Source organism: Trichechus manatus, unplaced genomic scaffold (assembly GCF_000243295.1).
Source record: "Trichechus manatus latirostris isolate Lorelei unplaced genomic scaffold, TriManLat1.0 scaffold00006, whole genome shotgun sequence".
In the NCBI taxonomy this organism is placed as follows: domain Eukaryota; kingdom Metazoa; phylum Chordata; class Mammalia; order Sirenia; family Trichechidae; genus Trichechus; species Trichechus manatus.
Window position 1 is genome coordinate 23,615,624 of NW_004443942.1, and position 12,218 is coordinate 23,627,841.

Here is a 12,218-nt window from a genome sequence, read left to right on the forward strand (position 1 = left end):
GCACTATGCCAAGTTCTGTACATACGTTTCTCATTTAACCTTCGAGTTCCTATGAGGCTGGTACTTGTAACAAAGAGGATAACTGGGTTACACTGAGGTAACAACTCCATCTTGGTGGTTTAAAAAACAGGTTTAATTTTTGCTTTTGCAAAGTTCACTGTGATCCCGGGCAATTGTCCATGACAGCTATGGTAGCTCAGCAGTGCATCAGCTTATCTACCCATATCCATCGGAGAGTCAAGGAAGGCATTCAAAGGCTGCTCTCGAAAATGATTCTTGTCACCCATGCTCACACTCATTGATTAAAGCAAGTCACATGGCCACATCTGACTTCAAGGGGCAGAGCAGTGTAATCCTACTGTTGCTCAGAGGGTGTGTGCTGAAACACTGATTAGCAGCCCTCTCGTTTACCACAGTACTGTTTCCCCATTTTACAGCTAGGGAGCTAAGAAGGTAACTTATGCCCAAAGCTATAGAACCCATAAAGTAAGTGCCTATATAATTGATTATTCAGACTAGGACATCTTTGCCAGTGAAAGGGGGCACCTTCCTAAATCCTGGGCAAGCTGCTCTGCCCACTTTAGAATTTACAAAGAGCCACTGTGGCCCTCCTCTGGCTGTGCTCCTCCCCATGGGTTGGGGAGCCCATGGGCTAAAGGGTTTTGCCCACTCAGATTACACTCGAAGTCCCCAAAGCACCCCAGAATTCCCTGCTCAAATGACACCAAGCCTCTCCCACAGCCTATGTGGGCGGGGGGCGGGGGGGGAACCTCCCTCAGATGCATCTTCTAAAGGGCAAGTGTGCACACTCTTAGGCCTAAAGAGTCGCCAAGGGGCAGATGCTGAGGAGTAAACATGGCTTGAACATGTAGGCTGGGGTGTCCACAGCCACGTACAGGGAGCCTGTTGGTAGGAAGAAAAAGAGGAGTGGCCCATGGACCTCTATTTGTACCACCACCCTGAGAGGCCCACCGTGGGCCAGCCATAATGCTGGCACCACCAGGACTATTGTAGGTGAACTGGCACATGAGGTTCCTCTACTTAGAAAAGGCAAATTCAGGACATAAATCCAAGTCTCTGTAACAGTGGAACGCACCCTCTTAATTGCCCCACTACATTGTCTCAAATTTAAGAGCCTCTTGGTGAAACCACTGCTACTATCACCACAATTTAATAAACTGGTGGCAAAACATGGGGTAATCTGAACATTCGAGACCACTGGTATGACATGCAGAGTTGGTGGTAGGGAAAGACTTGGGCTTAAACACCTGGCTGGACTCCCATTCCAGCCCTGCCACGCAGGAGTTTTGTGATCTTGGGCAGGCCATTTTCCTCCTGAAGAGCCTATTCTGATTGTACAATGGAGACAATGATAGTAATAATGAGACTAATGATACCCATCTCTCAGAGCAGGATTAGGTGAGATAAGCATATGGGCAAGAACTGTGAGGACTGAAAAGGGCTGTACTGCTGAGATATTGGAGACAAAGAAGGATGCATGCTGTAGAAAGCATGCTCAGTTTGTTTACAGCCAGGGAATGGTGCTCCTTTCAAGGAAGCAGACTGCCTCCTATGGTAATAAGTCTTCCTGATTCTGATGTTGGTGTGGATTGGAGATGCAGTATTAGTGTGGAGGTTGAGAGCATGGGCTTTGGAGTCAGCTAGACTCACTAGCTGAACGACTTTTGGCCAATAATTCCCACTTCATTTTCCTCTTCTGTAAAATGAGGGTAAGAGCAGTATGTCCCTCATTGGGTTGATGGGAGGATTCAGTAAGACAATGTGTAAAGCACTTAGCCCAGGGTCTGATGCAAGGAGATGCTTTACCAATGGAGACTCTGTATAAAAGAATGTGACTCTATATGTGACACTGTATAAAAATTTTAATGGACCTGACAATCATTTTAAGGGCAAAAATACATGCTAAGGAATCAAAATCAATCATTTAGAGAATAATCTAAACTTTATTTTATGAGCTCTGCAATTCCATGTAGAGATGATTCACACTGAAGCTGGGTTCATCAGCCTCAGGAGGCCCTCCTTGAAGTCTTCTGGAAGGGCTGTTGGCTTGCTGGTGGCTGGATTCACAAAGACATGGACTGAAGACCTAGTCGTACAGGCCAAAGCATCAAACTGTGCCAGCTTGGGGTGGCCAAAGAAAAAGCCATCACTGAGGTCATGGTGATCTACTGAAGGTAGCTCCTTAGTGGGCTTTGGTGGAAACAGAGCAAGTTGGTAATGCACTCTGGATTGGCCCACTTTCTCCACAGCCAAGGCAACCACTGGGATCTGAGGAAAGCTGATGGGTGTGTAGAAAGTACACTGACTGGTCACCATGAACCCCACCAAGGGGGATGTCAGCAAGCCAGTTTTCAGGCCACAGTACCTGAAAGGTTAAATCACAATTCTTATTCCAGGCTGCCATTATGCTCCTCCCAGTCTAAAGGCAGTGTGTTTAAGTGGTAGAGGTTCTAGCCCCAAAGGGCCTCAAATCACATCCCAGCTCTACCACTTACCAGCTGAGTTATTTTGGGCAAGTTCCTTAACTTCCCTGAACCTCAGTTTCCACACAGTATAATGTTCATAACAACAGTACTTACCTCATAGGCTGATTGTGAGAACTAAATGATGAATGTCATTAATGTATGTCATTTATATATATATATATACCATGTGTCATTTAATATATTGAGTTCCTAAACATAGTAAATTCTCATTAAACATTGGCTAGTATTAATATTATATGTACATCTTGTCCTTGCTTCTCTTGGTGAAAAAGCCAGGTACTTCTGTGTTAAAGGAGAGAGGAAACTCGTTAGGACAGTGATTGAGTCTCTATCAGTCAGAATGGACTCCACAGCAACGGATTTAACAGGTTATTGTGTCTCTTATCTCTGCTACTCAACTGTAATCTCTTCAAGGACAGGGACTGTGTCTTGTTCATTTGTTAAGTTTGTTGAATAGAAATGAGGTACACTATTTGAGATAAAACTTGGTGGTTGAACAGAATCGGGAATAAAAAGCATCATATCAAGTTGCAGCCCCCCACCCCCACCCCAAAGAAGTTAACTTATGATTCAAACATTTTAATAGCATTGTCTTCTTGTCTTGAGAAAATTAAGATTGAATGTGAGAATTCACTATAAGGAGACAATTATGGGTTGTGCAAAGGGTTGACTACACAGTTGTTCACCGAAGCACTGTTCACAGGAGGCGACGTAGAAACAAAACACCATGAATGCCTTGTGGCCGCCGCTCTTACAGTCCACCAATGTCATCGTGACATTAGGTATGCTCATTTTTTGACACAGAACGATGTTCAATGAAAAAGACCACGTTACAGAACAGGATGTACCATATGAGCTCATCTGTTGTACAAGAACATACTGGTTTATGTACTTACTGCCTAGACAGAACTTTGAAAGGCTGGACTCCAGAATATTTTCAGTAGTTATCCAGCAGTGGAATTTTGGATACGTTTCCTTCTTTTTACTTGTTCTAAAATAAACAAAAACGGGGAAAAAAGTTATTTTTAAAAAAAATGAGTGAATGCAAATTTCATTTTTAAAAAAGTACTCAAGAGATGAGCAGGTGATTTAGTAAGCAAGACTCCTTCTTCTGGCCCATTAGGATCCTGCCTCTGGCTCCTCTCCCTTAAGGAGACTACCTCATGAATACTAAGCAGGAAAATGGCAAAATCAAAGATCTTTGCTCTTTAGCATGATTGCCAAACCCAGTGAAAATCACATTCTCCCATTTTCATTTCCCATGCCTCTTTGTTGCTATTGCTCTCCTATTTCTCTGCCACCATTTTCTTCTTTCTTTTAGGGCATGGGACAGCAAAAAAAAAAAAAAAAAAAGGGCCTATTCCCACCGGGGGAGCAGTATTTCATGAGTTCTCTGTTTTCTGTGTGAGCCCTGCCATGATACTTTTAAATAATTAAAATGCAAGAGTGCTTCTAAATAATGGCATCAATGGAAGCACCCGGAATGTGCCAAGACTACACTAGGTGCTTTACATTTTATATTCACTCTTCAAAACAACCCCGCAAAACACACCCCATCTTCACCGTTTTCCAAAACCAAACCAGTTGCTGTCAAGTCAGTTATGACTCATGGCAATCCCCTGTGTTTCACAGTAGAACTGTGCTCCGTAGGGTTTTCAATGGCTGTGATCTTTCAGAAGTAGACTGCCAGGTCTTTCTTCCGAGATGCCTCTGGGTGGATATAAACCACCAACCTATCAGTTAGTAGCTGAGTGTTTAACTGTGCCACCCAGGGACCCTTCCTCATTTTACAGGAAAGAAAATAAAGTGAAGAAGTTGAATATGTTTCCCAAAGGCATGTGTACAATAATTGGTGAGCGTGGGCCCAAACCTCAGGCTCTCTAGGTTGAAATTTTACATTTATTCCCCATTCTGGCTTTCTTGATGGTAAAACAAAAATGTACATTTTAGCCCAGTGAATGAATTGCATGTTCTTTAAGAGTTTCTGTGGCTTTGGAACTTCGCATTTTCATCACTAGATCTGATTTGGTTGGTGGTAACAAGAAGGTAGCCAGTGAAAAATTTTGTCCATTGTGTCATTTTTTTAGGTTATTATTTTTACTAAAGTTTACATATGCATACATTCTTTAAAAAGTCAAATAGTTGCTCGAGGCTTATTACAAAAAATAGCAGTTCTCTGGCTGGTTATACCAGTGGTTATCATCTAGGCCAAGAAACGCTTAGAATGAATTCACTCGTTCAACAGCCTCTACTGCACACATGCTATTTGTTAAGATGCTGAGGATACAACTTTGAGCAAGACAGAGTTCCTGCCCTCAGGAGTTCTCAATTTTAGGGGGTTGGGGGTTGGGATGTATCAGCTCTTGTCTTCCACTTGGCAAGAAATAGATGCTAGTCTTGTTCTTTCTGGTTGTAGAACAGAGAAAAGTCAAGCTTCCCCCTTTCATTCTCCCCCTTTCCTTCTTCTCTCTCATCCTTCCTTTCCTCAATGAACATTTACTGTGCACCTATTACATTCCAAGCATGCTCCAGGCATGAAAGAGAGAGCAGTGAGCAAGCTAGAAAGTGATGCCCTCATGTAGCCTTAGTCTAGAGAGGAAGTAATCATCAGACAGTCATGCAATTCAATGAATGCTATGTCAGGGAAAGCACAGGGACTCTGAAAGCTCATAGCAGAAAACCTGACTTGGTCTAGGGAATCAAGGAAGACCTCCTGAGGAAGTGACAGCCAAGCCAAGACCTTAAGAAAGGGCAGGAGTAACAGTATGGAGGAGAGCTTCCAGGAGGAGGAATGGCATTCGTGGGGGTCCAGAGGCCAGAGAGAGTGCAGCGCATCCTAAAGAATAAAAGTCCCGGTGAATGGAACACAAACTGCCAGAGGAGGCTGGAGAGGAGGCAAGAGCCGGATTGGAAAGTGTCTTGTTAAGGAATTTCCACTTTATCCTGGGGCAAAGGGAAGCCACTAAATAGGTTATATGCAAGGGAGAGGCAAGATCAGATTTGTTTAGTAAAATAGTCACTGTGGCTTCAAACTGAACAATGGGTGAGATGGAAACAATAATGTCTGCAGGAAGAACAGTTAGACTGCTGCTGTAGTCCTGGCAAACATGATGGTGGCTAGGACTAGGGTGATGGCAGGGAAGATGGAGAGAACTGGGTGGATTCAAGAGAGATTTTGCAGAAGATTTAATGATAAACTGGGATGAAGGAGAAGAAAGAGCCCAGGATGACTCTCAGTCTTGGGTCACTTATTGATGATTCCATTCATGGAAAGAAGGAACATGGAAAAGGAGCAAGTACAAGGTGAAGTGAGAAAGAAAAGTAGTGAGTTCAGTGTTGAACAGGTTGAGGTGAGGTGCCTGTGGAGATTCAAAGAAGAGGTACATGGTAGGGATAATAATATCACACTGAGACACAGAGACATACAAGGAGAACACCGTATGAAGGCGGAGGTGGAGATTGGAGTGATGTGTCTACAAGCCAAGGAATTTTAAGAATTGTTGGCAACTACCAGAAGCTAGGAGAGAAGCATGACACAGACTCTCCCCCAGAGTCTCCAGAAGGAACCAGCCTTACCAATACCTTAATTTTGGACTTCTAGCTTCCAGAACTATGAGACAATAAATTTCTGTTGTTTTAAGCCACTCTGTTTGTAGTAATTTGTACAGCACCCCTAGGAAACTAATACTTCTTGACCCTGCCTCCTTCCATGGCTCATTAACTAGGTTCTGCCTTGACTCCTGTGCTTGAGCTCCTGCCTTGGGGCCTCCCCAGGCCCTGGATGCCTGCAGAGCAAGAACTGGGAATGCATGTGAGGGACACTGTGCCTCTGGGTCTGTACGAGGACACAGCCCCGCCTCCTCCTGAGGTGTGGAAAGAAAGCGCCTGTCAGATGGGAGGAGGCCAGTGGGCATATGGCACAGATACACCTTTCATAGGGGTGAGGCTATTTTTGTCACTTGCTATACATAGTATAGAATGGACCATAGTTTGTGGTCAGTTGGCTGGAATGCCAGAGCAGGATTCTGGCACGGAGTCTATCCCCTCAACTAAGAATAAACGTAAGCTTGGCAGCATGAATCCATGACCATGCTGAGGCCTCAAGGAGCATCACACGGGCAGCTGAAGGGTAAATCAGGCCTTGGGAGTCTGCACAAGAGAGGCCTTTGACTTTGTGGTGTTAGCAGGTTACATGGTTACAAGGAGAAACGTATACATTTAGAAACTATACCTGGGGAGAATATACCTTAAATGTGATCATGTACAAAGTTAAAAAATTAAGATGATGAAATTGACACTTAGAAGTATACTCTGTATGTCTTTATCTAAATAATTTATCTTCATCAAGCCTATGTGGATGTTGCCATTACCGAATGATTTTGATCTATACGGCCCAGGAAGGCTAATTGAAATAAATCGTATACAAATCACCATATTTGCCATTTCTACTCATGTTGTCTTGCAGTATAGAATATTGGTTAAGACCTTAAAATCATTAGACCTGGGTTAGAACCGTGGCTTTCCTGCTGTGTGACCTCAATAAGTCCCTCAACATCTCAGAGCCTTGGTTTTCTCATTTCTAAAATCCAGACAATAACATCAACCTCACAGGATTTTTGTGAAGATTAAATAAATAAGTAATGTGTATTTTACATGTCCTGGTTGATTTCTGGACCTAAAGAGTTTTTGTCATTGTTTGTTTTTTGAACTTTGATGGAAGTTGCAAACAGTTTTGGTCTCTAGGGGTGGAGACTTAACATTTGTTGTTGGGCTAGAATTTTCCTTTATTTGGTGAAGACTTCTTGTGTCAGGACCCTGGTAACCACTGGAGTATGGATGTTGGTGAACTTACAAGGGCCTGTAAATAAAGGCCACTATAATTGTTAGTTCAGGTGGCTCAAGGGCAAGGGCAGCAGAACAAGAGGAAAAGAACAGGACGGATGTGATGTGGTGCCTGCTACACTTTTAGAAATTTCAAGGAAGAGCTTATGGATGCTTTTAAGAGGAAAGGGGATGGGTCCAGCAACTGAGCCAGAGGAAGTTTGAGCCAATGTAATTTACATAGTAAATATTACAGAAATGAGTCAATTTTTACTGTATTGTCATAAAAAAAACAAAATCAAACTCATTGCCATTGAGTCGATTTCGACTCACAATGACCCTACAGGATAGAGTCAAACTGCCCCATAGGGTTTCCAAGGCTGTAATCTGTCTTGGAAGAGGTACAGTCAGAATGCTCCCTAGAAGCAAGGATGGCGAGACTACATCTCACATACTTTGGACATGTTATCAGGAGGTATCAGTCCCTGGAGAAGGACATCACGCTTGGTAAAGTAGAGGGTCAGCGAAAAAGAGGAAGACCTTAAACAAGATGGATTGATAAACTGGCTGCAACAATGGGCTCAAGCATAACGACTGTGAGGCTGGCGCAGGACCGGGGTCCTCAGGGTCACTCTGAGTTGGAACCGACTTGACAGCACCTAACAACAACAACAATCTTTACGGAAGCAGACTGTCACATCTTTCTCCCCTGAAGCAGCTGGTGGGTTCAAACTGCTGAGCTTTTGGTTAACAGTCAAATACTTTAACCACTGAGCCTCAAGAGGACAATGGAAGTCTTGTTTTGTCCCTTGGTGGCAAATGATACTAGCATAACCAATTTATGGAGCTAAGACCTCCTCAACAAAAACTGGTAAATAAATCTAGACCTTGTCTTAAATTTTACTAACTTACCCACATGCCTGGGTTTGGTATTGGTGATACTGCAGTGACAGATTCCCTTCTCTGGTGGAGCTTACATTTAATCAATGAGAGACATGATGAATACATAATTACAAACTGAGGGCAGGTGCTCTGCAGGAAAGGGGTATGGTTCTATGAGATCCTATAACTAAAGAGCCTGACCCAGATGAAGGCAGGTGGGAGCACAGAACTTCTGAGGAACTGAAAGGAGGCCAGTAAGGCTCTGTGGCTGGCCCATGGGACGGGAGGGAGAACAGTACTGGATGAGGCAGGATATAAAATTTGGGTCCAATCATGTACAAATTGGATTTTATCCTAACAGAATGGGAAGTCACTGTGGGCACTTAAAGGGAGAGGTAGTAGCATGATCATTTTTCCATTTCAAAATTAGCACTCTAAGGAATGGACAAGGATCCCTGGCCTCTCTTTCCCTAACCACAGAACTTCTACATAACCTTTAAGACTTTGACCAAGGGTTACTTCTTCTCTGTAGGCTTCTCTGACTTGCTTTGCATTCTCAAACCAAGGATACCTTGCATGGCAACTATTCGTTTGTAGGTTTCTTAGTCATTAGACTATGAGCTCCATGAGAGCATGGATTGCTTTTGCTTCTTTGTGTCCCAGGACTAGCAAAATTGCTGACACTTAGTGAATGTTTGTTGAATAAATGAACATCAAAAATTACTTGACAAGCCTCAATACTTGATATCCAAATACGTAATGCACTGAGGGCTTTTAATAGTTTATTATCTAAGTAGGTTAATAGGTCCCCTGAAAACTTTTTTAAAAATATTCTTTTGCTGTTAATAAAAATTCGAAGAGAAACCCTTAGCCCAGTGCAGACAAATTTAGCAAACATTTCCAAGACTGAGATTAATGAGACTTGACCATATTTGGTCAGATGTGGAATAGCATTTCTCCATGGCCTAACTCGTCCTTGACAGTATGTATTCTTTTTAGGGATATTCAGTGCAGGTCACTTGCTAATTATGTTAGATTATTCTTTAATCCTTATACTCCCGGGTGAATTTAAGACATGATGGGTCATGACATGATGTTAAAAATTCAACTTCTATTGCTGCCTGGAATTGTCTCTTCCTTTCCTCATGTTCACTGTGTGTATTTCCTATGAACAAGGATAGTCTCTTCCACAACCACAATACCATTACCAAATTCAGGAAATTTAACACTGATCTAATACTTTTACATAATACACAGTTTACATTCTAAGTTTACCAGTTGTCCCAATAAGATGCTTCATAAAATAAACAACTTTTTCTTTTTTCTGGTGCAGGATCTAATCCAGGATTATGTATTGCATTTATTTGTCATATCTTTTCAGTCTTTAATCTGGAGCCTCAGTCTGTCTTTATCTTTTATGACACTCATATTTTTGAAGAATACAGGTCAGTTATTTTATAGAGTGTTCCTTAATTCAGGGTTGTCTGATGATTGCTCATGATTAGAGTCAGGTTATATATTTTGCTAGAATGCAACATAAGTGCTGGCAGACCCTTCTCAGGTATAACATCCAGAGGTCAATGTTGTCCATTTGCCTGGCAGTTAAACACAGGATGGGTTAGAACAGGAGAATTTGATGGCAGGAAGACTAATCATAAGGTTGCTGCAGAAAAGATGACTCTGAAATTTTTTGTTTTGGGAACTGAAAAGATGGTCATGTCATCCACCAAAAATGAGACTATAAAAGAATGTCTGGTTTGGGGTGTGGTAGGAAGGAGAAGGTGATGAGTTTAGCTTCAGAAGTGTTTCCTTCAAGATGCCTGTGAAATAAGCAGGTGAAGAAGCTCAGTAGGCAGCAAGATAATAAAAGGCCTGGAACCTAAGAAAAGGGGTATGGCTGGGATAGAGACTGGGGAATCACTGATATACTGATGGGTGCTGAAGTCATGGAGTGTATGAGATTGCACGTGGAGAGCACTGAGGATAGGCAGAGAAGCGAGCTGAGGGCAATCCTGCATTTAAGGGGTTGTGGCAGATGCCCTCAGTGTCTGGCTCAGTGCTCACTGTCCCCCATGTGCCAATGACATCCTACTGAAACTCTCCATCCAAGGCCTTTCTCAGCCTGAGCTTGGTGCAGGTCAGAGTGCCAGGGGTCAACACCCCAATAACAGCCTTTGGACAAAGACGATAGGAGCTATAGGACAAATATCCCAGCTTCGGGGCCTTGGAACCATAGTCTCGGGGGACATCTAGGTCAACTGGCATAACAAAATTTTTAAAGAAAATGTTCTATATCCCACTTCAGTGAGTAGCATGTAGGGTCTTAAAAGCTGTAAATGGCCATCTAAGATACATCTATTTGTCCCATCCTACTCGGAGCAAAGGAGAATGAAGAAAACCAAAGATACAAGGAAAATACTAGTCCAAACTGCTAAAGGACCACATGAACTAGAGATTCCACTAGCGTGAAACCATAAGAACTAGATGGTGCCCGGCTACCACCAACGACCATCCTGACAGGGATCACAACAGAGACTCCCGGACAGGGCAGGAGTAAAAATGTAGACCAGAATTCAAATTCACGTAAAAAGACCAGACTTACTGGTCTCCCAGAGACCAAAGGAACCCCCGAAACTATGGCCCCCAGACGCTCTGCTAACCCAGAACTGAAAACATTCCTGAAGCCCACTTTTCAGACAAAGATTAGACAGGCCTATAAAACAAAAAATAACACACTCGAAGAATGCACTTCTTAGTTCAATCAAATATATGAGACCAAATGGGAAGCTCCTGTCCAAAAGCAGGACAAGAAGGCAGGAAGGGACAGGAACTTGATGAATGGACACAGGGATCCCGGGGTAGAAAGGGGGAGCATGCTGTCACATTGTGGGGACTGCAACCAATGCCACAAATCAATGTGTATATATTTTTCAATGAGAATTAACTTGAGCTGCAAACTTTCACCTAAAGCAAAATAAAAAAAAAAAAACAATAATACCAGCTTCCTTGGCCTTGAGTGAAACAACTCTGAAGCATGTTCTACAGCATCTCACAGAAGCCCCAGTGGGACTGAGCCCCAGTTACCCACTTCAGTAACCTCATTAACATACTCTGTACTGGTTTCCTTCACTTCCCTATCTCACTTCTCTACTCCCCTACTGTGGCCAATATGATCACCTCCCAAACAGACCACTTGCGCTCAAATCCTTGTTTCAAGGTCTGCTTCTGGGAGAACCCAACCTAAGACAGGAGTGCACAAAGACAGAAGCTCCATGGACAATGAGACTGAGGGTCTGAGAGGTGGGAGGAAAACCAGTAGACAATGGTTTCCTAGGAGCAAGAAAGGAAGAGATAGGACTTCATTGGAAATGTTTGAGTAAGGAGTCATATAACCTTGAAAGTAATAAAATTCCAAATATATACATATCTAATGCCCAGAGGTTTCATCAATCTAGCAAGGTCTTTCCCCAGGTATTTCATGGTCAGGAGACGATATGTAAGAAAAATAAGCCAAATTCACAATCTCCTGAAAAAGTAATTCCAAAGGCCTAGAACAATGGCTTCTGATGGGAGGCGGAGTTGGCAAACTTCTGTAAAGGGCCAGGGAATAAATATTTTAGGCTCTGCGGGCCATACGGTCTCTGTTTCAACCATTCACCTCTGCTCTTGTGGCAGGAAAGCAGCCTCAGACAATACATAAGCAAATGGGCATGGCTGTGTTCCAACAAACTTTATTCACAAACATAGGCAGCAGGCCAGACGTGGCCCAGAGGACATAGTTTGTTGATCCCTGGTCTAGACTAAAGACTTGAGAAAACGTTTAATAATGCAGATTATATTTAAAAGCATATCATACGCCCATAGCCGTGAATAGCAAAAACTGAAGGAATAGTCTTCCAGTATTCAAAAACTATTATCTTTTTTAGCTCACAGCATACTTCTTACCCATGAATATAAACAAATTATCAACCAACATTCATGCTAGAAGTACACTTGTTTGTCAATTGC